The sequence below is a fragment of the Heloderma suspectum genome, chromosome 15 (genome assembly GCF_057233095.1).
Source record: "Heloderma suspectum isolate Gila_16-S chromosome 15, 16-S_ref, whole genome shotgun sequence".
NCBI lineage: Eukaryota > Metazoa > Chordata > Lepidosauria > Squamata > Helodermatidae > Heloderma > Heloderma suspectum.
The window spans coordinates 21486613-21511520 of NC_139472.1; the positions used below are offsets into that span (position 1 = coordinate 21486613).

At 47.5% G+C, this 24908-nt stretch overlaps 2 protein-coding genes across 9 annotated transcripts in view; one reads left to right on the forward strand and one right to left on the reverse strand.

Moving 5' to 3' along the window:
* Positions 1-990, reverse strand: part of NPHP4 (nephrocystin 4) — a 178476-nt gene extending 177486 nt beyond the window's left edge. For all 4 annotated transcript variants that reach the window (XM_084821968.1, XM_084821969.1, XM_084821967.1 and 1 more), the window contains exon 1: positions 751-990. The gene's annotated coding sequence lies outside the window, so the exon portion shown is untranslated. The remainder of the gene's footprint in view (positions 1-750) is intronic.
* A 3041-nt stretch (positions 991-4031) lies between these two features.
* Positions 4032-24908, forward strand: part of KCNAB2 (potassium voltage-gated channel subfamily A regulatory beta subunit 2) — a 134710-nt gene continuing 113833 nt past the window's right edge. For 3 of the 5 annotated variants that reach the window (XM_084822087.1, XM_084822084.1, XM_084822088.1), the window contains exon 1: positions 4032-4125. The gene's annotated coding sequence lies outside the window, so the exon portion shown is untranslated. Of the gene's footprint in view, positions 4126-7478; positions 7656-24908 lie in introns of all 5 variants that reach the window. The other 2 variants (XM_084822085.1, XM_084822089.1) reach the window with 1 other exon arrangement.

Below are 24908 nucleotides of genomic sequence, written 5' to 3' on the forward strand. Positions count from 1 at the left end.
TTTGAACTTGAGCACACTCCGGGAGAGAGCGCAGGACAGGGAGGCCTGGCGTGCTCTGGTCCGTGGGGTCACGAAGAGTCGGACACGACTGAACGACTGAACAACAAAAAGCTAAATCTGGTGTTATTACATCGTATAAACTTCCTATTATAAATATTACTAATCTTGTGTCACTACTGCCAACATTACTGCTGGCATTATGCCTCATAGGTCATAGGATGGCCCATTTGAACCGTCAGTCGAGTCCCCTCCACGTGGCAGCCACAGCGTGGCTACGTGTGAAAACGTTACTCGTGATTTTAAATTATGGGGAGGGGATTGGCGAAGTGCACTCTGCACATGTTCAGAGGAGCTTCTTCCGCCAATCCCCCTCCCTCTTGTTTTCGTGCAACCAATGGAAAGAACAGCCCCCGGCAGCCAGGGTGGGTTTTGGGGGGGTCCCTGAGCAGAAAAGGGGGTCTAAAAATGCCAAGGGGTGGGGGAGGGGAAGGCGGGAAGGGCTTTCTAGAAGCAGGTGGAAGGATGGGGGAGGGGGGAGAAGGGTGGCCCCATAAGGTCTGAGGGGAAAGCATCAGCCAATCAGCGGGCTCCTCCGCTTTCCCAATGGGGGGGGAGGGGCAGAGCGAAGTGGCCCCAAAGCTGATGAGGGGAAACCCAGGCAGCCAATCAGCGCGCTCGCCCCCTATCCTCTCCCAATGGGGTGAGAGAGAGGTGCGCTCCCTACTTGTCCTCCCGCCCCCACTCCTTTACCTGCCGCTCTCCCACTCTCAGCGCACAGCCGCCATCTTGTTAGACCTGAGCCATCCTACTGACGGACGCGGGGGGGGGAGTTCCGGACCAGCTCTTCCTTCTCAGGCAAACGCTTCCCTACGGCCGTTACACCTCTTTGCCGCTCGCCTTCCTACATTCGTCCTTCCCCGGCCCGCGTCGTCTCCTCGCGTTCCTTCCCCCCCACACCGACTCTTCTTCGCGCGCTCCCTCCTCCCCCCGAACTCTAGCAAATGGTACGGCCAAGCTGGCCCGGCGGCGGCGGTTGTAGCGTCGGCGTTACCGTGGCAACGGGGGGCGTGGCCTTGGGCGTGCGGAAAAACCCGCGCGCGGGAAAGCCAGGCGTTGGGCAGCGCCTGGCGCGGAGGGCGGGAGTGGCCATGGCTGTGTCCCCTCAGCAGCTCCTGAGGGGAAAACTCGGCGTGAGGGGGATTTTTTCCCCTGAGCTGAAGTGGAAGCTTATTATTGTTATTGGTCTATGAATCTTTGTAAGCTGGTGGGAGCCTTTTTTGCCTGAAAAACAGGGTAGAAATGCTGCAAATAAATAAAGCTGGTACAATCTCCTCTGTTGCCATTATTACTTATTTATAACATATATATCCCACTTTTCTTTTAAGGAGCTTGTCCGGACCCGCACGGTTCCTCCTGCTCCCCCTTTTCACCCTCACAACAGCCCTGTGTGGTAGGCTAGATGGGAGATAGTGAGTGGCCCAAGTCACCTTGTATGTTTTATGGCCGAGTGAAGAATTGAACCCACGACTCTTCGGTCCGACGCTCTTAACTGCTACACGGCCCTGGCTCCCCACGTTTTCTTAACCAACACACTCTCCACCTCGCCCTCTCCACATCTGCAAGATGCAGAGGATGATAATGCTGACTTACCTTGCATGCCTCTGATGAAGTGGATGCTGTTCATGAAAGCTTATGCCAGAATAACTGTGCTAGTCTTTAAGTTGCCACACAACTCTTTGTTTCTACCTTACTACCTTACGTGGTTGATGCAATTTCACATACATGGGGGGGGGGATGTTTAATTTCCGTCCATCAGGCTTCCATTAGGGTCACAGGCGCAGGAGAAAAGTTTGCAAGCAGGACACACGTGCAGCGGGACATGTAACAAACAAATTATAATAATTAGTACTGTTATTAATACTACATTTGCATAGCACTGTCAAGGGTACAAAGCACTTGACCTGTATGAACTATTTGTAATCCTTACAACAGCCATTTAAGTATTATTATTAATCAACATATTGCAAGGCCTAAGGCTGAGAAGGAGTAGCGTGCCTAAAGCCACCTACTGAGTTCATGGCAGATGTGAGATACAGACCAGGGACTTTCTAATCGCTAGTTCAGTATCTTGACTACCCCTGCTCTCAGCAGTTAAGATCCTTCTCTGTTGTTTGTTCCCGGAGGTATATAGTCCCCTTGTGCAGAAGGCTCAGTATAGCTAGGGTGGCTAAAAGTAATCCTCCACCTCCATTAAAATGCTCAATCCTTCAAATAAATAGTATATAACCATCCACCAGTATTCATCACATATTTTAGATTGCAAACTCCTTGGGGCAGGGACTTGGCCATTTGTATTTGATAAAGTGCTGTATATATTGATGACACTGTATAAACAAGAAATACTGATAATCACCACCACATCATGTAGAAGCAAATTCCGTAATGTGCATTATAAGAAGCATTTCCTTTTGTCAGCCCTGACACCAGCTTTACTGGGTAACTGAATTATGTGAGTCTGGGATAGAAAAGTCCCTTTCTTCACACTTCATAATTCAAACCTCTGCTCAGCAACAAACTCTAGGAAGTGAAGGGTGTGTGTTTTCACTGTAACCCAGAGAAGAAATGGAAAAGCTGCACCTGCTAATATTCCACCTGCTGTTAAACACACAGGAGCAGTGCCAATTTAAAAGGCAGCACCCCTATTTGTGAGCTGCTGACAGGGACCTGCGCACCTGATTGGGCCTCATGTCCTTGTGATTCTTACAAGTTTCCAGATCTCATGGAAGAAGGACAGCAGTTAGTGGGAAGAGAGATGACGCAGAAACAGCGTTCACCCAAGTAGAGGCATGTTTACACAGAAGCAAGTCCCACTGTGTTCGATAGGACTTACTCTCAGATATGCGTACTATAGGACTGCAGATAATCCTATGCACGTTTACTTGCAACAGAAGTAAATCCAATTGTACTCCATAAAGCGAGCTCTCAGGAAAAGTGCATGGAATTGCAGCCTGATGCTTCTGGAAAGCATGCATAGGAAGTCCCACCATGTTCACTGGAGATGATTCCAATCCATGTCATTGCGCACATGGTTGCAGCCCAAGACTATGCCTGTTAACTCAGAAGATGCCCCACTGTGTCCAGTTGGACTTACTCCTAGGTAAGTGTGAACCCTGCTGGATCAGACCAAAGGCCTATCTCAGCATTCCTGACCATTGGCCATGTTCTCTGGGGCTGATGGGAGTTGAAGTCCAAAACAACTGGAGGAGACCAGGTTGGGGAAAGCTGAGCCCTATGTAGCGCACCATCCTATTTCCGCCCAGACACCTCTGGGAGGCCTGCAAGCAGGGTCGACTCTGACATTGTTCCCCAGCGTTTGTTGCGTAGAGGTACACTGCTTCTGCACCTGGAGGATCCATTAAACTAATAAAGCTAATTCTCACTGACAGACAGCGGCAAATTTCTCTAATCGCATTTTAAAGCCGTCTCAGCCACCACATCTTGCGACAGCGAATCCTACAGGTTGAGTGTGGATGCGTGCGATCATCTGCATGTCTACTCGGAAGCAAGCCCTACTGCGTTTAGCTGGGCGACTTGCTCCTGGGGGACTGTGAGGGATACTGCAGCATCATATGTTTATTTGGAAGGCAACCCCACTGTGTTTTTGGTAGAGCTGACTCCCAGGTCAGTGTGTGCTGAGTAGAGAGGGTGGCAACCTCATCCCAAACGCCACGGGCAATGGTCGCACCAAAAGATGAGGCGGGGGGGGCGAGATCATGCAGCAGTGTTGCAGGGAGGATGCTCTGGATGGAGGAGGGATGCAGAGCACCTGGGTACCACAATGGGTACCCAGCCCTGGGAAGATGCTGATACGGAGAGTGGGGGGGGGGGGGAAATGCAGGCTCAAGACGCCGGGCGTTCGTTCCGCGACCTGTCGGTCACCAGGAGGCGTCTCCTCGCCAGCCAATCCCCGCCGCACAGGGTCCCGGCGATTTGCATTCCCTTGATTGACGGGGCCCGACGGCCAATGAGACGCTCCGGGGGCGGGTTCCGCTTCCACGAGGGCGAAAAAGATGGTGTGAGCTGGCGGAGCTTCGCTCGTTGCTGCTGCTGCTGCTATTGTTGCAGGTGCGCAGGGGCAGGCTTAGGGGGTGCCAGGGGTCTTTGGCTCTCTGTGCATGCGGGCGGGGGTCGCAGCTGTGGGGGAAAGGGGGGATTGCAGTGGGGTTTGGGATTGCAGTGGGGTTTAGCCTCCCTGCGACCTTGGCAGGAAGTTGGGGGCACTGGGGATTTGGGGTACGTGGCTGCAGCACAGAAACTACTTACCTGCCCCCTGGTTAAGTGTGTGCGTAGGTGGGGTGTCAATCATTTCGCTTTGTGGCTGTTCCACTTCCTGCACTGTAAATGCTGCAGAGGCATCCTGAGCGTGCCCGAGTCTGGGTTCTTCCACCCCTGGGATCTCCCACCCTCCCTCTCCCACAAAGCTGCATTTGCAAGCACTGCAGCGGTTGCAGAACCAACACGCAGGATCCGCCAGAGAGAATAAAACAGGAGGAATCGGGGTGCAGCAGCTGCGTTTATCTAGCTACGGTTTCTTCTCAGATCCTGGATTTTGTAACTTGATTTTGTGGCTTCTCTTCCCCGACCCCGCTTTCGTCTTCTTAAAATACGCCCAGGTTGAAAGGCAAAATCTCCCTTCAGCGTCCAGCTTTCGTGCTGGAGCACCATCAAAGGGAACGTGATGGTGACAGGCAGCCTGTTCGTGTCTTGCAGGAAGGGTAGTGCAATTCTGCCCTGCTGTACCTGCGAGGCCTGACACTGTAGGGCGCGGTATTCGAGGCCTGTTACCTGGCTGCTTCGAGATCCGTTGTGGCAAGATGTTGCAGTGGCTGCTGGTGTAAATGGGATTTAAGAAAGGATCTAAATGAATAAGTGGAAGATAGGTCTTTTGGGTGGTTACTGGCGCTGAGGCCAAAACAACAATTTCATTTACCTCCAGCGTCGCTTATGCATGCCTTTGTTCTGTCTGGTCTCTGATGGAATACAGAATAGACAGAGTTGTCTGATCCAGAAGGACAATTATTATGGGGCTGGTATTGGTGCATAGTGGGAGCATGTGGGAGCTGCTGATGCTGCACCTGCATTTGGACATTAGTGTGTCGTGTTAAAACTGCTGTTGGAAGGCAGAGTACCATTTCAGTAGCTGGAGGGGAGTCTTGGATATATTTTAAGGTGTCACACACCCCTTTAAAAATAGTGGATTTTCAAAGCATTTATTGTGGTATTTATTTTTATACCACATAATAATCAGTAAGGTGTCTGTGAGGACTAAATCATGTGTGATCTGACATATGGAGGGTGCATGAAGTTCCGCTCTTGCTCTTCTTAATTGGTGCCCTGTCATAAACTTAGAAGACGAAAAAATCTACAGGAAAATAGTCACATCAGCTTGGCTGTTCAACCCCATCTAACAAATGTGTAACCACTGAGTAATGGCTAAAAAGATTCAGAAAGCTGGATTTTGCAAAGAAGGGAGTCCAGTGGCATTTCTGAGGCTGAAACACATGTGTGAAGTCACTACGGAAACTCAGGCCACGATAAGGGATCTAGGGCCTGTTCTTTTGTCACCTTAGTGCAATCTGGTTTCTGTTACTGCATCACTTTTTTTTCATTCTATCCTGGTAACTTGCATAAGAAGAAGAGCTCCTAGAGAGGGCATTACTGGAATAGTGCAAGAAACAACCATGAGGTATCTGCCAAGCCAACCTAAAGGTTATAGGTCTGCCTCAACTGCATTTTGTGTGTTATAATGTTTATTTATATAGCAACACCATACTTTGCAGAGTGCCATGAACAAGCGAGGTCCCTGCCTCAAAGAGCATGCAGTCAAAATGCCAATCAAAATGCCAACAGTGCAGGAGGGAATAAGAAAGGGAGAGGGCATGGTGACAAAGGAAGAATTGGGAGCAAATACTTGGAAGTGTGTGCAGATATGATACATTGATTGATTGATTGATTGATTGATTGCATTTCTATACTGCCCAATAGCCTAAGCTCTTTGGGTAGTTCACAACAATCAAAAACCTAAAATACAACATAAAACATAGTATAAAACCTTTAAAAGTTTAAAAGAATAAAACCAGAGTGTAAAAAAAAAGTGTAAAAAACCACCAGCAGGGAAAAATCTAAAAACACAACAAGACACATTTAAAAAACAAAACTGAAGCTCTAAAAAGCCTGGGAAAATGGAAAGATCTCCACCTGGCGCTGAAGGAACCACAATTTAGGTACCAGACGAGCCTCTCTGGGGAGCTCATTCCACAACCGAGGTGCCACCACTGAAAAGGCTCTCCTCCTAGTAGCCCCCCACCTCACTTCATTTGCAGGGACACCCAGAAGAGAGCCTCTGAAGATGATCTAAGGGTCTGGGCAGGTACACGTGGGAGGCAGTATTCCTCCAGGCAACGTGGCCCAAACCATTCCGGCTTTAAAAGTTAATATCATCCCTTTGAATTGGGTCTGGAAATAGGCTGGTAGCCAGTGCAGATCACAGAGCACTGAACCAGTCCCCATTAACAATCTTGCTGCCCTGTTTTGGACCAGCTGAAGTTTCCGGAAAGTTTTCAGAGGCAGCAGCCCCACATATAACACATTGCAGTAATCTAAACGAGAGCCAACCAGAGCATGGATAACTGTTGCTAGGCTATCTCTGTCCAGACAGGATTGTAGCTGGTATATCAAACTAAGCTGATAAGAGGTGTTCGATTGCCACCACATTTGCCTCTCATGGCAATGCTGGATCCAAGAGGACCCCCAAACTACAAATCTGATCCTTTAGGGGATAGGTAGGCAACGTGGCGCCTGCAGGCCCTCAGACACCAAGGTGTCCTTCCTTTCCCATTTTTAATTAATTGATTAAAAAAAAAAATAACTAAGTTTCTTAATGGCAGCTAGGGTCACTTTCAAACAAAGTGAGGGCCTTTAGCCTCTCCCATCATCTGTTCCCATGAATGCCTCTGGGCCACACATGGGCCAAGGCTTTCGTCTGCAGTTCAACCATTTTGTGGTCGTGGTCACGACAGTTTCTCAAATTTCCAAATGTGCCACAGGCCCAGAAAGGTTGCCTGCTTTAGGTAAAAGAAGTTGAACCCCGCTTAGCTGGGCAGACAAACGACCCACTTGCAGAACCTCTGTCTTGTCTGAATTGAGTCTCAGTTCATTGGCCCTCATCCAGTCCATTACTGCACCCAAGCATTTATTTATTTTATTTATTTATGTAAAGAATTTGTATGCCACTCCTCAGCCACACACAAAAAGGCTCCCAGAGCAGCTTACAGTCAATCAGTAAAACAAAGCCAGTCCTGCCTGCAGGTTCACAATCTAAAAAAGATACAACACACAAGGAAAACAGGATGAGGAGGGAAAAGAAAAAAAGATTAAGTAGCTTTTCAGCAGGGCTGCTTTACCTCTTATCACCCCAGGGTAGGGATTCAGCTGGAGCAGGCCCTGATGCTCCCTTTGCCTGCTCCTGGCTCCCTCGCTCCTCCTCCTAGAGGTATTGATTCGTAACACCCACTGCTTCACCTGGATTTGATGAAAACGAGAGAGAGAGAGAGAGCGCTGAGTGTCATCTGCAAGACTCTTGTCCTTCCTGCCTGGTATGATTTATTTGTTTCTTTTATGTATTCATATTTATGTACTCATATACCACCTTTCAGCACAGAACCCCCACCCCCAAGGCTATATACAACATTAAAAACAAAAACACTTACAAAGACAATATAACCAATCAATGGCTACTAGTCCTGATGGCAATATGCTACCTCCAGTACCAGAAGCAGTGAGCCTATGTACGCCAGTTGCTGGAGAACATGGGTGGGAGGATGCTCTTGCACTCCTGTCCTGCTTGTGGGTTTCCCATGGGCAATTAGTTGGCCCCTAATCCAACAGAATGCTGGACTAGATGGACCCTTGGTCTGATCCAGCAGGGCTCTTCTGCTGTTCTTAGGCTCTTAACCGGAGAGAGAGAGAAAGATTCTAAGGATTCGGTTGTTGTTGTTGTTGTTCAGTCGTTAAGTTGTGTCCGACTCTTCGTGACCCCATGGACTGTAGCACGCCAGGCCTTCCTGTCCTCCGCTCTCTCCCGGAGTGTGCTCAAGTTCATATTCATTGCATCAGTGATGCTATCTAGCCATCTCATCCTCTGCCGTCCCCTTCTCCTTTTGCCTTCAGTCTTTCCCAGCATCAGGGTCTTTTCCAGAGAGTTTTCTCTTCGCATTAGGTGGCCAAAATATTGGAGCTTCAGCTTCAGTATCTGTCCTTCCAATGAGCACTCAGGGTTGATTTCCTTTAGTATGGACTGATTTGACCTCCTTGCAGTCCAGGGGACTCGTAAGAGTCTTCTCCAGCACCACAGTTCGAAAGCATCAATTCTTCGGCGCTCGGCCTTCCTTATAGTCCAGCTCTCACAGCCATACATTGCTACTGGGAAAACCATAGCTTTGATTATACGAACCTTTGTCGGCAAGGTGATATCTCTGCTTCTTGCAATGCTGTCTAGGTTTGCCATAGCTTTCCTCCCAAGGAGCAAGCGTCTTTGAATTTCATGGCTGCAGTCACCGTCTGCAGTGATCTTGGAGCCCAAGAAAGTAAAAACTGTCACTGCTTCCATTTCTTCCCCTTCCATATGCCAGGAAGTGATGGGGCCAGATGCCATGATTTTAGTTTTTTTAATGTTGAGTTTCAAACCAGCTTTTGCACTCTCCACTTTCACCCTCAACAAGAGGCTCTTTAGATCCTCTTCGCTTTCTGCCATTCGGGTGGTATTGTCTGCATATCTGAGGCTGTTGCAAATTCTCCCGGCAATCTTAATTCCGACCTGTGATTCATCCAACCCGGCATTTCTCATGATGTACTCTGCATATAAGTTAAATAAGCAGGGCAACAATATACAGCCTTGTCATACTCCTTTCCCAATTTTAAAGATTTGGTACTAGCAATTAAATAGCACCAATCATTACAATCCTTCAACTACAGACAAGCATCAAGTTGATCAATTAAAAAGCAAATTTAAACAACCAAGTCTTAAGGCCCTCTTTAAATGGAGTCAACGAGGGCACCAAACAGACATCCTGAGGGAGGAAGTTCCACAGTGACAGGGCCTCCACCAAAAAGACCCTCCGTGGCTGTTTGTACGGCTCATGCAGGTTCATGTAGGTGCAAGCAGTCCTTCAGATAACCTGTTCCCAAACCGTTTAAGGCATTAAAGGTAACTGCCGGCCCTTTGAACTGAGCCCAGGAAGACACTGGCAGTGAGTGGAGCTGGTAGGGACTTGGTGTGATATGCTCTGATCAGCCACTCCCCACAAGCAGCCAGACAGCTGTGTTCCCTTAAAGCAGCCGCCTCCAATCTGGTGTCCTCCAGATGCGTTGACTACAACTCTCAGCATCCCCTGGCTGGAGGATGCTAGGCATCGTCCAACACATCTGGAGGGCCCCAAGTTGGAGGATGCTGCTTGAAAATGTTACTGATCTTTCTGTGGCATAACTTCTTTTGCAGTAGATGCATCTGTATATACATGGATGTGATTATGGTGATCACTGTTCTTTTGTTTGTTTTTAAAGGATAAAACAGATTCATGGATGATAGATCCATCAACGGGCATTAGCCATGGTGGTAGGCAAAGATCAGAGGTAGTGTGTACCTCTGAGTTGCAGATGCTGGGGATATACAACAGAGGCATCTCTTTCATCTCTTAAAGTCCCATCCTATGCGTGTTTCAACAGAAAAAAGGCAGACAAATTCCAGCATGCCCCAGCCAGCATGGCTGGCTGGGGCATGCTGGGAGTTGTAGGAATTTTTTTGGTGTAGGTGTGTCGCACGAAATGCAGAAAGTTGTGCGGAAGGGCACCACGGAGCTCCCTTACTCGTGTTTGCTTCCCTTGGCCCCTCCCCCGGAACTTCCTAAAGCAGCTAATGTTAAAGCAGCTAAGGCTTAGCTGCTTTAACGTTAGCTGCTTTAGGATCATGTGGTGTCTTGATGTAGGATGCTCGTGATTGGCAGTGTTGGAGCAGTACGGGGAGGTAGGGGCGCTGCGCCAAGAGAGGGGAGGGGAGGCGCCGCCCTGGGAGCAGAGCTTGGCTGACGCTGGTGCGGAGAAGTGGCAGCGGCCACCAGCCCTGCAAGGTTTCGAGCGCACCCTTCACGGACTTCTGCACTGCACTGCTGCGTGGCCAGGCCAGAGTAGCGCGCAGGTGGAAACGCCGACTGGGACTGGGACTGCACCAAGCGGGCTGTCCGCCATCTTGGCCAGTCAGAACGGAGCTCAGTGAAGGCCAGAAGCCTCAGAATCAGTGTGCTCCCAATCACCCGGGTGAACGCAGCTGCAGGCTGTCACCCAGTCAACCCACCTGCTGCTGGCTGAAGGGAGGCCACTCTCCCAAACCAAATGTGGCAAACAGCAAGCCACCTACCACGTGGCACTTATAATTTGATTTCTGCCATTTATTTTTATTTTTACTCTGCTGTAATTGTGGATTAACCACCCACCAGCAGTGTACCACTGGAGAGTGCTGGAACTGGACTCTGGACATAGGCATTGCAAATATTTGCAGCAATATAGCCTTGTAGTGAGACATATATATTTGCACCATTTTTGTTGGACTTTTGCTTCTCTACTTCATGTGTTTTTGCAGCTGAGCTCCTACCTGGGCCTATGTGTCCTAATATGTATTGTAAATACTTTAGTTAATTTTGTTTATTTTTCACATTTTCTTGCACATATTTACATACTGTTACTCATAAATGACAACAATGTATGTTATCTTACAAATCATATATTTTTAAAAATATAAATGAAAGCTTTTCATGAGATATGCTCTATCCCCATACATTTCGTTATTACAATTTATGTATGTGTCCGCATCTCTTATAACAAGTTAGTTTAACCTCCGGTTTGCTAGTAAAACTGAATTACCGTGTCACGAAATGATGCATGTCTAAAAAGTGTGTCACCAACATGAAAAGTTTGGAAAGCTCTGGTCTAGAGGCATCTGGAAGAGGCATGCAAATACATCCTTAGGGATGTCTGCTGTTGGAAACAGAATGCTTTATCCTGATCTACCAAGGTTCTCCTTATGTCTGTATTGGGAAGCCCTTCCTCCACTTCAGATGTTCAAAATATATATAATTAATTGTACATATATCCCCCATGGTACTTTTTCCTAGAAACATCATTTATTTGTGTGGTGGGGGGGAGCATAGTTGAATTTGCATGATTACATCTGCTTTGCTGGCCCATTAAGAAGCTTCAGGGCGGACTTTGCTTTGAACAGCAGAAAAAGAAAGTTAGGTCACAGTTAGCTCGTGCTCATATTCAGCCCCATATTTGAAGGTCAAAACAATCTTATCTGAAGAGCAGCCCTGAGCAAGTCTCTATAAGTTGTTGCTTGCCTAGTCACCTATGGTGATTATAGTCTAGGCGATCACGTAAAAAAGTTCACCTTTTTTTGCCAAAGAGAGGCTGATAAAAGTACTTGTGAGCAGGAGGGAGAGTAAAAATGCTTGAGCATCATTTTAATAGTTTAATTTCATGTCATGCAGACCGATTTGCAAAGTTGTTTCTCTTTATGGGAAGGTTTTTAGAGAGGCACCTTCTCCTTTTACAGTCTTCTCCATCCCATAACCATCTGTGGCTTTCCGGCTTGGCTTGCTTTGTCTGTTAACACTTTTGTTCTAACTACATGGTTGGTTTTTTTGTTTTCTTATTCAACTTCCTGCCTAGCAAACACCCAGCTGTTAACCTACTCTGCACCTCTGACTTCAGCAACATCCAGCTAAGCTAAAGCTTGGCAGGAAACGGCTGGTTTTGCATTTTCTGGTTGGCGTCACCCATGTCAGTTGGATGCTGTTGCTGTCACATCTGTGCCTTCTCTTTGGGCATCTCTTGAATAATTTAAAATCTGCGTCATGCAAGAGAAGGTGGTGATGGTGACGGGAGTTTATTCTAATGTGTGTCCCTGAAGGAGGAACAGGGCTACAGGGAGTCCTGAAATTTTCAGTTTCACCAGTATTGAATTCACACTCTTAAGGATGCATTGGCTTGGCTAATTGCTATTAAGTAATGCAGCATTTCCAATCCTCAGGTAACCAAGCAGTGTTGTAGTAGAGCTGGGGATTTCAGGGATGCAACGCCAGCACTTTTTGATTAGCAGGGACACTGTCAACATCTGCCACACGACCCCCCAAATATATCCATGTTCCCTCTGAGCTTAGCTGCAATTCTCATAGTAGCTGGGAGGGAAATGAATTTTCCTAGCAACAATATATTATTTCCTGTTGTGGTACAAAGTATTTTGAGGTGGTTTGGTTTTGAATGGGCCATTGAGACTACTTCGCTTTATAAGGATCAACACAGCTACTTGCAGTTCTGGACTGTCCTTGGGGGTGTGGCGATGGGCACTGTCTTGATGACTGCCTCCACTTCAAAATTCACCACTACACCTTTGCAGCCAAACCATGCTGTTTACTGAATTAGAACTGGAGGCCCACCTTACTCTTACATCCCTGAAAGTTTGCTTTAGGGAGGTGAAAGGATTACCCACCCTCATAAGAGCCTCCTTGCCCCTGGTATTTCTGCATCCGTTGCTTATCAGAAAATGCCTCTTGATTAGAAGGAAGCAAGCCCAGAATGGTAACTCCTGCAGAGATGCAGCAGCAGCCCTCTCTGGGGGCAGATACGTCTGATGTACCGGGAGTCATTGGATCACTCAGTCAGATGTGCTGCAGAAAAGAAATAGATGCACCCACCCACCCCAGCCTGAGCAGTGAATCATGCAGAGATCCAATGGGCATCCTCTGAGTAGGTGGACATTCGGGGCTTGCTTCACCCTTTAATCATTTCTCTGATTTGGGTATTAATGAAGTCGTGCATTGAAAAGTAATAATAATAGTACCGTAAAACTTGGCTGTTTTTCCATATGAATGAGTGAATAGGTGAAATGTTGGGAGTGCTGATGGGAAACAGCATAAAACTTTAGAAACATTTTTGTCTTGACAGTCTGATTCTGTACGTGTTTACGTGGAAATAAGTTCCATTACATTTAATGGGACCAGTTCCAGCTCCAGGTTTTGGAGGGCCCTTGGGCAAGACGCCCTCCATGGGCCGCCTCTTCTGGGAGTCTAACTTCCTGCCTCCATTGTCACCAGCTGCTTTTGCTCAGCGTCCTCTTTCTCATTATTGATGCCGCTTGCTTGCAGGCAGAGACCCATGGAGAAAATAGGCACTGCTCCTCCTTCTCACCACCACTGTTGTCTGGGCCAGAGTGAGGGGCAGATGAACAAGGAGGTTGCAAGGGTGGAGAGGAGGAGCAACTTCAGGGGCTCTGCATCCCTGTTGGGCGGGGGGGGCCTTGGCAGGTGCCCAACCGTGCCTACCCTTGAAAAACTTCCTGACTGTTAGAGCAATACGACAATGTAACCAATTACCTAGGGAGGCGGTGGGCTCTCCCACACTGGAGGTGTTCAAGACAAGGCTGGACAGCCATCTGTCAGGGCTGCTCTGACTTGGATTCCTGCATTGAGCAGGGGGTTGGACTCGATGGCCTTGTAGGCCCCTTCCAACCCTACTATTCTATGATTCTATGATGGTGGCCCTGAATGGGACCGTCCCAAGTAAGTGTGTTTAGGATTGCAACTTTAGATTCTTGCGAGGTAGGATGTATTCTCCTATTTGCAACTGACATAAAGCACTTCTTCATACCTACCAGATGGTGATTGCCTATAATTCAAAGGTGCATATTTGTCGGGGAAAGCCCCTACACTCTGGTTCCCGTACAACTGTGAGCGTGTGGGTGTGCATGTTTCTCTGCAAGCCTCTAGAAGCTAAATCCTTGATTCCAATCCACACACACACATGGACTCCAAGTGCCTATTCACTAAACAGTGCTGAATTTTTTTCCTGTTTGCAGCGCTTATGTAAAGTAGAATGTGGCCCCCTTTGTGAGATTAATTGTTTTAGCAAACTTTATCTTAGGGTGTGATCTTAACAGAAGCTTGGTAGGGAGGTAAGCCCCACTGGGTATAGTGGGACTTACATCCAAGTAAACCTGCATGGGATTGTGTAGCTAATATCCATGCTGTCTGGGAATGATTGGAGTTGTAGTCCAGCACAGGCTTCCCTATAATGAAAAGCTTTTCATTTGTTGTTCAGTCGTGTCCGACTCTTCGTGACCCCATGGACGATAGCATGCCAGGCCCTCCTGTCCTGCGCTGTCTCCTGGAGCGTGCTGAAGTCCATATTCATTGCATCACTGATGCTATCTAGCCATCCCATCCTCTGCTGTCCCCTTCTCCTTTTGCCTTCAGTCTTTCCCAGCATCAGGGTCTTTTCCAGGGAGTTTTCTCTTCGCATTAGGTGGCCAAAATATTTGAGCTTCAGCTTCAGTATCTGTCCTTCCAGTGAGCAGTCAGGGTTGATTTCCTTTTCATTACTTCTTCCAAATCTCTCTTCAAAACCTTGGAGAATTTGGCATAACCCCTTTGTCCCCATACCAAACTCTAACTAATCCTAAGCATGTGTAATTGAAATAAACATCTTATTTTCTTTCCCATTTATTTATTGATTTATGAATTCATTCATTTCATTTCTATACCGCCCAATAGCCGAAGCTCTCTGGGCGGTTCACAAAAATTAAAACCAAAGAGCACACAATAAAACAATATAAAATATATAAAACATTAAAACCACAATATAACAATACAACCAGAATAAAACCAGAATAAAACCTAGCAGCAGTACAGGGATTTAAAATACAGATTTAAAACAGCAAAGCTAAAAATCTAGAAAGTTAAAATGCTAAAATGCCTGGGAAAATAAAAAGGTCTTCACCTGGCGCCGGAAAGAATACAGTGTAGGTGCCAGGCCAACCTCACTAGGGAGCTCCTTCCACAGCCGGGGTGCCACAGCAGAAAAGGCCCTCCTCCTAGTAGCCACCTGCCTCACTTCCTTTGGCAGGATCTTAAGGTCCGGGCAGGCACGTATGGGAGGAGGCGATCCTTCAGATAACCTTTCCTTCCTTGCTTGTTCTCCTGTGTTGAATGTGAGAGTGTAGAGCCCTCAGGGCAGCACCTCTGCACTCTTATACTCTGTAAGGTGTTGTGCACATTGACAGAATAGTAGTAGTAGTAGTAGTAATAGTTGTTATTATTCACTTTACACAGCACATAGTTAAAGAAGACATAGTGATGGCCACCAATTTGGATGGCTTTAAAAGGGGGTTAGGCAAATTCCTGGAGGAGAAGGCTATCCATGGCTACTAGTCTGATGGCGATGTGCTACCTCCAGGATGAGAGGCAGTATGCATATGTACACCAGTTGCTGGGGAACATGGGCAGGACGGTGCTGTTGCACTCCTGTCTTGCTTGTGGGTTTCCCACAGGCAGCTGGTTTGCCACTGTGTGAACAGAATGCTGGACTAGATGGACCCTTGGTCAGATCCAGCAAGGCTCTTCTAATGTTCTTAAGTTACGTTCGAATAATAATAACAACAACAATTGTTCTAATAATACATATCATTAAGGAAACAGGCTATGGCAGATAAATGAATACAACAGGTAGAAAAAAGCTTTCGCCACTGTAAAGTTTAAAGGATCTTCGGAAGCCAGGATGCTCAAGGCCTTTGTCTTGAAGAGCCATTAGCTGGCTGTTGCCAGCCAAAGTAAACAGCATTGGACACACTAAGATTTAGTGTAAAGCTGTATATTTATTAAGTATTTTTATTTATTTATTTTATTTATATCTCCACTTTCTGCCAAAGAATGGCACTAAAGAAAAACTGAATTAAAACAAAATCTTCATTAAGAATAGCATAGAAACAAATAAATTAAAAACACAACTAACACTCACCAGTCAAAGACAAAAAGCAATAGCAGCCAGTTGAAGAGCCCGTTCAGCAGCAAACCAGCTTATATGCCAAAGGTCTGCCTGAATAAAAATGTATTTGCCTGCCTGTGGAAAGAGAGCAGAGAGGGAGCCAACCCAGCTTCCCTTGGCAAGGAGTTCCGCAGCTTGGGAGCAGCCACCGAGAAGGCCGTCTCTCAGACGCCCCTGATGACAACTGTATATACACAGACTGTGGAAGGGTTATGGCTCATTGCTGGAGGACCTGTTTTCCATGCAAAAGGTGCCAGGTTCATTCCCCCAGCATCTCCAGGTAGGGTTGGGAAAGAGCCCCATCACAAACCCTGAAAAGCCACAACCAGTCAGTATAGATCAGCCTTCCTGAACCTGGTTTCCTCTTCAGAAGTCTTGGACTACAGCTCCAAGCCAGCAATCCCCAGCCAGCATTGACCCGATGGGAGTTGTAGTCCCAGCGCATCTGGAGGACACCAGGTTGGGGAAGGCTGGTGTAGAGAATACAGGTGATTCAAATCAGCCCTTGATCCGGATCCATGAGGACTGGAATCTTACTTTTTCTTTAGGGGAAGGGCCATAGCTTACTGTTAGGAGCACAACACTTTTCATGCAAGAGATTCCAGGTTGTGAAAGGCCTCCTATCTGAAATCCCAGAGAGCTGCTGCTGGTCACTGGGGAGCATAAGAAGCTCTACGGCCCAGTCATCTGACTTGGGATAAAGCAGTTTCCTGCGTTCCTGTGTGCGTATAGAAATTAAGCCTGCTCCTACCTGCATGGCCCTATCTGGGTTTCTGTTTGTTGGTCACTCAAGAGTGCGATGGAATGTGAAGAACCGTGTCCTATGCTGCTGGCGTTGTATTTTGCTTTGTTTTGATTGTGTTTCGCTGTTTTAAACAGCAGGCTGCTTTGTGCTTAGCACAGAGGAAGAAAAGCAGGGTATCAATTATTCAAATAAAAATCAATCAATCAGATAACTGGCTTTTAGGCAGAAATGTTCCAGTGCAGAAGCTGTAACGTTTTGCAACCGCTGGGCGACCTGTAATGCGATTCCTCCTGTGTCTGCCTCCACAGGAATGCATATGAAGTTGTGCAAAAGGACTTCTACCTCTGGCTGTCCCCTTGTCTCAGAATCTAATGTCTGTTCATAACATTGCTGAGGTATGATTTAGAACACCTTTCCTCAAGCTGGTGCCCTCCAGCTGTGTAGTATTGCAACTCCCATCATTCTGGTAGTCTGAAATATATGGAAGGCACCAGGTTGGGGCAGTCTCTTCGAGAAAGCCCTCCAGGGATTTTGTAGAGATTCTCTTTTCTCTGGTAGAATAAACCCAGAGAGAGGTGGGGAGAGAGCCTTTGGTCATGCCACTTTTAAAATAAGACCTCAACCCCGCCGTGGTAGCAAAATCATGCCTTCACATCTCCGGCAGGAATAGCTGGGCAGGCTGGAGTGATATCATTGTCCAGAGCTGAGTTTCTGCACCCCTGCCTTGGAACAAGGCAAATACTCATTTCAGGTGAGGGCAGAAGGGCTGTTTGGGCAACATCCGTACAGGCAGGATCGAGGCACGGGGAATTAAATCGACTGGAGGGGTGTGTAACGCTGACCTTGCAGTCCCTTAAAATGGAGTTGGTTGGCAGTCATGTCAAGCAGGCTGTAATCATCAGTCCAGTGCCACCTTCCCCAGCCTGGTGCTGTCCAGAGGAGCTGGACTGCAATTCCCATCATTCCCAGCCAACACAGGAGGGCACCAGGTTGGGGAAAGCTGCTCTAGTGTTTTGAGAGGAGAAACAACACTGCTCGTTATCCACTCCTTTTACACTGTTGTACTTTTACATACCGTTGATGTGAATTTATACATCTCATGGAAATCAGTCTTCCTTGGAGCACAATTTGAATCGACGGGGCACAGTTTTTAAAAAAATGCTGTGGATCAGCCAGCATAGCCAGTGGTCAGAAATGCTAGGAGTTGAAGACCAAAGCATCTAGAGATCTGCCTTCTGCTCACTCCTGCCTAGATCACGGGTGTACAACCTGCTGCATCAGCACTCGGCTGCTCCCGGTTAGGCCCACAGATCTCTGGGGACCCCACCCACTCCTCCCCACAGCCCAGCTGACTGCGAGAAGAAAATAAATGCAGGTGATCACTGGCGGCTGGGAAAGGCAAATGTCTCTCCCAGCTCCTAGCAACACCTAGATCTCAGCAGGTAGGGAGGTAAGATTTAAATTGCCCCATCCCTGCACACTGACAGTATGTGTGCGTGCGTGCATATACGCTCTGTGTGTCTGCATGCACATATGCCCCCCTGCCCCCCCACCCATCCGACACTGGATGCATCCCCCAGGGCCGAAAAGACTCTGCAGTCCTGGCCTAGATCCCTTGGAAGACCTCTGCCCATTGGAGTAGACCTTACTGGCTTCGATGAAGCAATAGTCTGGCCACAGGCAGCTTTCTATGTTCCTGTCTATGTCGGAAGGCGGGGGTTACCATTTTGTATCAAGGGAATATTTTCTAACTCTCTGTCTTAGGAAAGGTCTAAAAATGGAGGTTCTGTGAACGTGGAGAGTGGGTTTCTTTGGTTTTGCTACCTTTCTGCACCCCTCCAATGGAGGAACTCCAGAGTTTTATTTGAGTCATGGAGGTGCATCAAAGCTTGCTCCTTGTTCGGTGGTATAACATATTTTTACTCAAACTGGCTTTAGTGACCAGGCACGTGGTAGAATCATCAGCATCTAGTTACCCACTCTGAGCTCTTAGGATAAGTCTGGCTAGAAGTCTTAATTTTTTTTAGCGTACTTTCCAAACAGGCAAGGGCTGGCTTGCTATTGTGTCTTTGGGTGGGTCTTTCAGAGGCAGAGGAGTCCCTCCCCACACTGGGCAATTAATGACCACATCCAGCTGCATGTGTTCCATACCTGTGCTGATATTTGGACCATCTCAGCAAACCGGCACTGAGGCAACCCCTCTCGCAGAGGCCTTCCTTTTGTTTGGGCCTGATTGGAAAGAGTTGAGCTGGTGGGGAGAACTCCTGAACTTTAGAGCTGGGAAATTATCCACGGTTCTGGTGTTTGTCCAAGATGTCGGTGCTTTGCCAGGAATTTGTCTCTGGGCGATAGCAGCCGACCAGGCAACTACATGGCAAAGTGCTTGAGTCACTGTGAACTTACTGAAAGATTTGCCCAGAGGCAAGGGCACTCTCTCCCGCTGAGCAAATTAAGGACTGCAAATGCCTCTGATTAAAATACATTTTGAGAAATGAATAGCTGAAGAGGCTGACATCTGGCTGTCTGGCAGCAGAGAAAGCAGAGCTCCTCACCACACGATGGGCATCCTCCAAGGATGGGCATCCTCCATCAGCCATGCTGGCTGGGGTTGATGGGAGTTGTAGTCCAACACATCTGGAGGGTGGGTGAAGGCTGCTCAGCCAACCGTATCCCCTGCTAATGTGTATTCCTAAACACAGGAGGCTACATCGGGGTGCAGAATCCGGCCCTGAAGGGTTTCCCAGAAGGCCACCCCGCTTCCCCTGGTTCGACCCCTTTCCTCGAAACACTGATAGTTTGGTGATGTCCCAGCTTTTGTGCAGTTTTCCCCCCATACTAAAATGTTGAATTTCCTCCCCTAAGGCTGAGTTACTGATAGTAAGACCTTTGAGCTAAAATATGCCAGTATTTTGGGGGTGGGGGGTTGTCTCACCCCTTTTTGCCTTTGGCCCCACCTGCTGCTGGAATGTGGCCCCCAAGTTCTTCTCCCAAATGTCATCCAGCCCTTGGGCTGAAAAACATTCTGCACCTGTGGCTTACAGAATGGGAAGGTAGAAAGTTGACGTGTGGGACCTCTCGCCCCTGTGTGGCACACTTCCAGTTTGTGGGTCAAAGCATGCTCCCAGAGCACAGGAGGGAGTCCTGTACAGACACTTCCTTCATCCTGGAAACTTCACAGGAACATAGGAAGCTGCCATATACCAAGGCAGTCCCTTGGTCCTTTGAGCCTGCAGCATCTTGCAGTGGCTCTCCAGGGTTTCAGGCAGAAGCTTTTCCAGTGCTACCCAGAGATTGAACCCGAGACCTTCTGCATGCAAAGCAAGGGCTCTGCCTTTGAGCAGCAACCCCTCCCTCTTCCCATCCAGCCTCGGTTTCAGGTGCTGGCGATGGCCTATGAACCCTCTGCAGCCCAAACCCAGCATCCCTAGAAGACCCTGATGTTGTACCGTGACCTTTAATGTCGACTGAGAGCACGCTTTTGCGTCTGTTGCCATGCGCAGAGAAGTACTGAGGCTGCCCCTTCACTGCTCCCCGAGGCACATCAAAGCCTGCTCCTCGTTTGGTGGTATATTTATATTCACACTGGCTTTTACTGACCAGGCACGTGGTAGAATCATCAGCATCTAGTTACCCACTCTGAGCTCCTAGGATAAGTCTGGCTGCAAGTCTTTTTTTTTTTTTTAATGTACTTTCCAAACAGGCAAAGGCTGGCTTGCTGTTGTGTCTTTTGGGTGGATCTGTTAACATTGTTAGTTTTATTGTTGGTTTTAATTGTTGGCTTTTATTGTTTTTATGTTTTTATCACTTTTAATATTTTATGTATTTTATTGTTGTAAGCCGCCTTGGGAGGGCTCCTGCCCTGAAAGGCGGCCAAGAAATATTTTCAGTAAATCTTTCAGGGGCAGATGAGTCTGTCCCCACACTAGCCAATTAATGACCACATACCATCCAGCTGCATGTGTTCCATGCCTTTGCTGATATTTGGACCATCTCAGGAAACAGACACTGAGGCAACTCCTCTCGCAGAGGCTTCCTTGGATGAAGACCTCCTCAACCCCTTGAGAAAGTTTCCTTGCAACATCCTTCGACACCGGTGACTGCTTCTCAGAAACGTCCTCAGCTCTACCACTGAGTTACAGCCCTTGTCCTAGGTCAATAGGTTTTTTTATTTCTTAAGTTTTGTGCACCCTTTTGTAAAAAAGTGACGAACTGAAATAGCTTTCCAGATTGCATTGATTCAGAAAGTTCTGACTTAGCAGAGGTTGCAGCTGCAGCAGAGAAATTTCTTATGCAAAGGTTCCCAGGGCCATGGGTAGAAAGCTTGGCAGAGTGGCACTAGGACACATCAGCATTGTTGGATGTGTACAGCCATGTGCCAGTGAATATTTGCAAGGGAGGAAAAAGGGGACTATTGTTGTGGATGGCAGTTAGAGAACTTAAAATCCTGGATAAGCTCTATCTCTCTCTTTCTCTCCTCCATCCCATCCCACCTGTGTTTTGATAAGACCTGATGGCTCAAACAGGCTCTTTTAGCCCCACTTCCTTCTTCCACCACTGGCCAACCAGACACACAAACAAGGCATGGTGGAAAGAATGTCCACCATTGTATTTGGAATTTATGAGAAATTCGTTTCAGCTCATTTTTGACCAGAGTTCCCCCAGTTCACACCTCCCGGAACCAAATGCAGTCTGTGTTTGAGGTCCGTACATTTCCAAGCATACCACATGACTTGCAGAAGAAAGCAATGTGTTCTCAGAATGCACATCATTGAAAAATGCACATGAAGGGCATGTACTTCTGAAAAATGTGTACAAATGCACTTTAATCAATGGGAGTAAGATGTCTATTTTTAAAAAATGTGCACAGTTAATGCATACATTGCAATCTGATACAGGGAGGAGTTGGAATGAGCTTTGAGGTAGAATTCCGATTATGCTGATCTGAACAGCCCTACATTGTATGTCCCCAATATTTGGTATTCAGGGATATACTGCTCCTGAGCATAGAGGTTCTGTTTAGCTATCACCCTGACTGCTGCAATGTATGTTTTTGGTTCGGAAGAGAAAATGGTGTAGCCCCCTCTTTCTAGAGCAGTATAGGTTTTCAGAGGGAACACTTCCCTTGGGTTTTATTCTGCCGTAGAACCCCTGCAAATCTCAGAGGATCCTGGGATGTGTTCTCTGCGAGGGTACACACTGGCTTCATGCGTGTGTATGCGCTAGCCAAGCCTTTTGTGTGACCTGGAATGTCTGTGGCAGGAGGAGGGGGAGAGACGGTGTCATGACAGAAGTTGATGAAATTAGGGATGGTATGGAGAAAGTGGAAGGAGAGAGTGGAGGAGAGAGAAGGTGCAGCGAGACGGTGCAGAGAGATGGAGGGAGACATTTTCCCCCTCTCCTGATACTAGAAGTCACGATCATCGAAACAAATCTAGCTGGCAGGAGATATTCTGGACAGGTGCACAAATGCCTTCCTTGTACCCAGTGCATGATTAACTTATGGAATTCCCTCACACGGTTTGTGGTGATGTTTGCTTGCTTAGGTGGCTTTAAACGATTAGACGTATTCATGGAATGGAAAGGTCTATTCATGGCTGTTCAGAGGTTTCTGGGGGAGAAACAACAGGAGAGGATGCCTTCAAGTTTTATTTTTATTTACATCAGTGGAGGCTGGGGGCTGTGATGACAGTGGGGCTTCAATCTGCTCCAGGTTTCAGTCAGAACCAGTCAGAACTCTAAAGGAGTTCTCCAAGGCGTGGAGGTGCTTTGGAGTTCTGATTGAAACCCGGAGCAGATTCAGCACCACACTGGCATAGGAGCCACCAGCCTCCATTGATGTATCTGTTAGATTTGTATACCACTCTTCATAAGAAATCTAAAAGTGATTTACAGGTACAAAGAACAATGCAAAGCGCTGGCAAAACAACAAGGTCTAAAATGGGTGCAGGAGCTCACCTCTAGCGAACGCCAGCCCCTTTCCCTGACCACCAACCATTTGGTGGGTTTGTGCAGGTTTCTTTATTCTAAAAGGTTGGAATGCCTCTCCTAAGGCTTAGTTACTGGCACGAGCTTTAAGCTTTATGACGGTATTGGGGGTATATTTGGCCCTGCCCTGTTTTGCCCTTGGCCCTGCCCACCACTGGGATGCGGCCCCTGAGAGCTTCTCCGGAATAGAATTCGGCCCTCTGGCTGAAAGAGGCTCAGCCCCACCCTGCTCTCAAAAGTCGTGAGCTCAACCAGCAGCTTCCTGGAAGCATCTGATTGAACCCCAGTGGAGAGTAGGACACAGGACCCGAGGGACCCATCTTCGCTCTGGATCAGCAAGGCTCTGACATCCTTCTCCATCATCAGACTCCAGAACGTCCATATTCAAAGGCAGTTCTGCCTCAGCATACCAGCTGCTGCTGGCAGCATCACACTGGAGAAATGGGCTTGCCTCCATGCCTTGCTTGGGGTTTGCCAGAGGCAGCAGTCCAGCCCCTATTGGGAACAGGGCGTTGGGCTAGAATGGACCCAACTTGGTCGTATCCACCAGGGCTTTCCTTATATTCCTTCAAGGAAGCTTGTCCACCATTATGTTTTTGTAATTGGGATATCCCTGGTAAGTTTCCAGGGAACCCTGGAAGTTTGAAAATGGCATTGGCAGAGAGCTGCCATGTCCCTGTTTTGCTGCACGCAGGATGGGCCTTTGCGAAAACTGAGTGGTATTAAGGCCTGCATTTGCCTCGTCCGCTATAGGAGTGAGGAGTAGAGCAGCCTTCTCCAGTCTGGCACACACACCCGAAGTGCCTCCTATCATCCCCAGACAGCATGCACAGGTTGGTGGAGCAGAGCGACTGGGCACACAGACCTCTCTCTTTGACGTCTTTGGTTGACATTTCGACAGTGGCTGTTCATTTTGAGATGTCCTCCATGCCAATACTGCTGGCAGAGACCTCCCTTACTATTATGAATGGAAGATTATTATACTTTTTGGTATTACATTTTTGGGTGCAAAATCACTGTATGCATAGGTTCTGCTTATGATTTATTTGTTTTTTGTATTGTTGTTGTTGTTATTATTATTATTATTATTATTATTTATTAAATTTATTAATCGCCCATCTGGCTGGTCACCCAGCCAGATGGGTAATATGATCGCTGTAAGCTCTAGTTTGTAGACAAATTTGTTCAATTAGGTTTGTATATTTTGTTTATTTCAGCAGTTTATTTAACCCAATTGATCAATTGCTCTATGTTTTTGTGTTGGGATATATTTCCTTTTTTGGGTTTGGTAGAGAAAAAAGGTACCCTGAAAGCATACAGCAATTGGGCTACATTTGTTCATGTCACAGCTCATTGTGCCACTAAAAATCGTAGAGATACGAAGGCCTGGGGGCAGGGGGAAGCAGGGGAAATGTAGGCGGAAAAGCCTTTTTACCTGTCCCCCCCAGGGCACAGACTCCTCCCACCTCCAAATTTTCTGGTGGAAAAATTGGAAATTTGCGGGAACACTGAAAAATATTCCTGTGAAATACTTTCACTTTTGGAATGAGGGAAATGCTTTTAAAAGACGAGCTTTTCCTCGCTCAAAATGCATAGTGTGAAGATTTTTAGGTCAGTCAATCCACAGCAACTTTCCCTGACCTGGTGCCCTCCAGATGTGATGGACTGCGACTCCCATCATTCCAAGCCAGTACATCCAGTGCTGCCTAGGGATGATGGAAATTGTATTCCAAGTCATCTGACAGGCACTAAATTGGGGAAGGCTTAGTTCAGAATGGCCGGTAGGTAGCTCCTTGTGCTTGATGTGGCAATGGCCAAAATGTGGGGTGACCACTGTGGCTTAGGTGGCTTTTCAAAGAAAAAGATTGGGCAAATTCAAGGGGGGAATTGGTGGGTCAACAGCCAGCCACTGTGACAGGCCAGAAAGGAATCTCCGTACTGGAGGTGTGTCGAACCCAAGTGCTGGGGGCAAATGGAGGATACTCATTATGTTCATGTCCCGTTTGCCTTATCTCTGATCAGTGGTCGGAGGTGAAGAGGGGACACTGGCGGGCCAAACGGGGACCTCCTGCAGGCCGTGTGAGATCCCAGAGGTTTCCCATTCCTGGTTAAATGGACTTCTGGTCTCTTCTTACTTTCTTATAAACAACTAGATAAATTCATGGTGAACAATGGCAAGATATATTTTGGAACCTCCCTGGCTGGAGGTATTTAAGCAGAGACTGGACAGTCATTGGTCAGCGCTGCT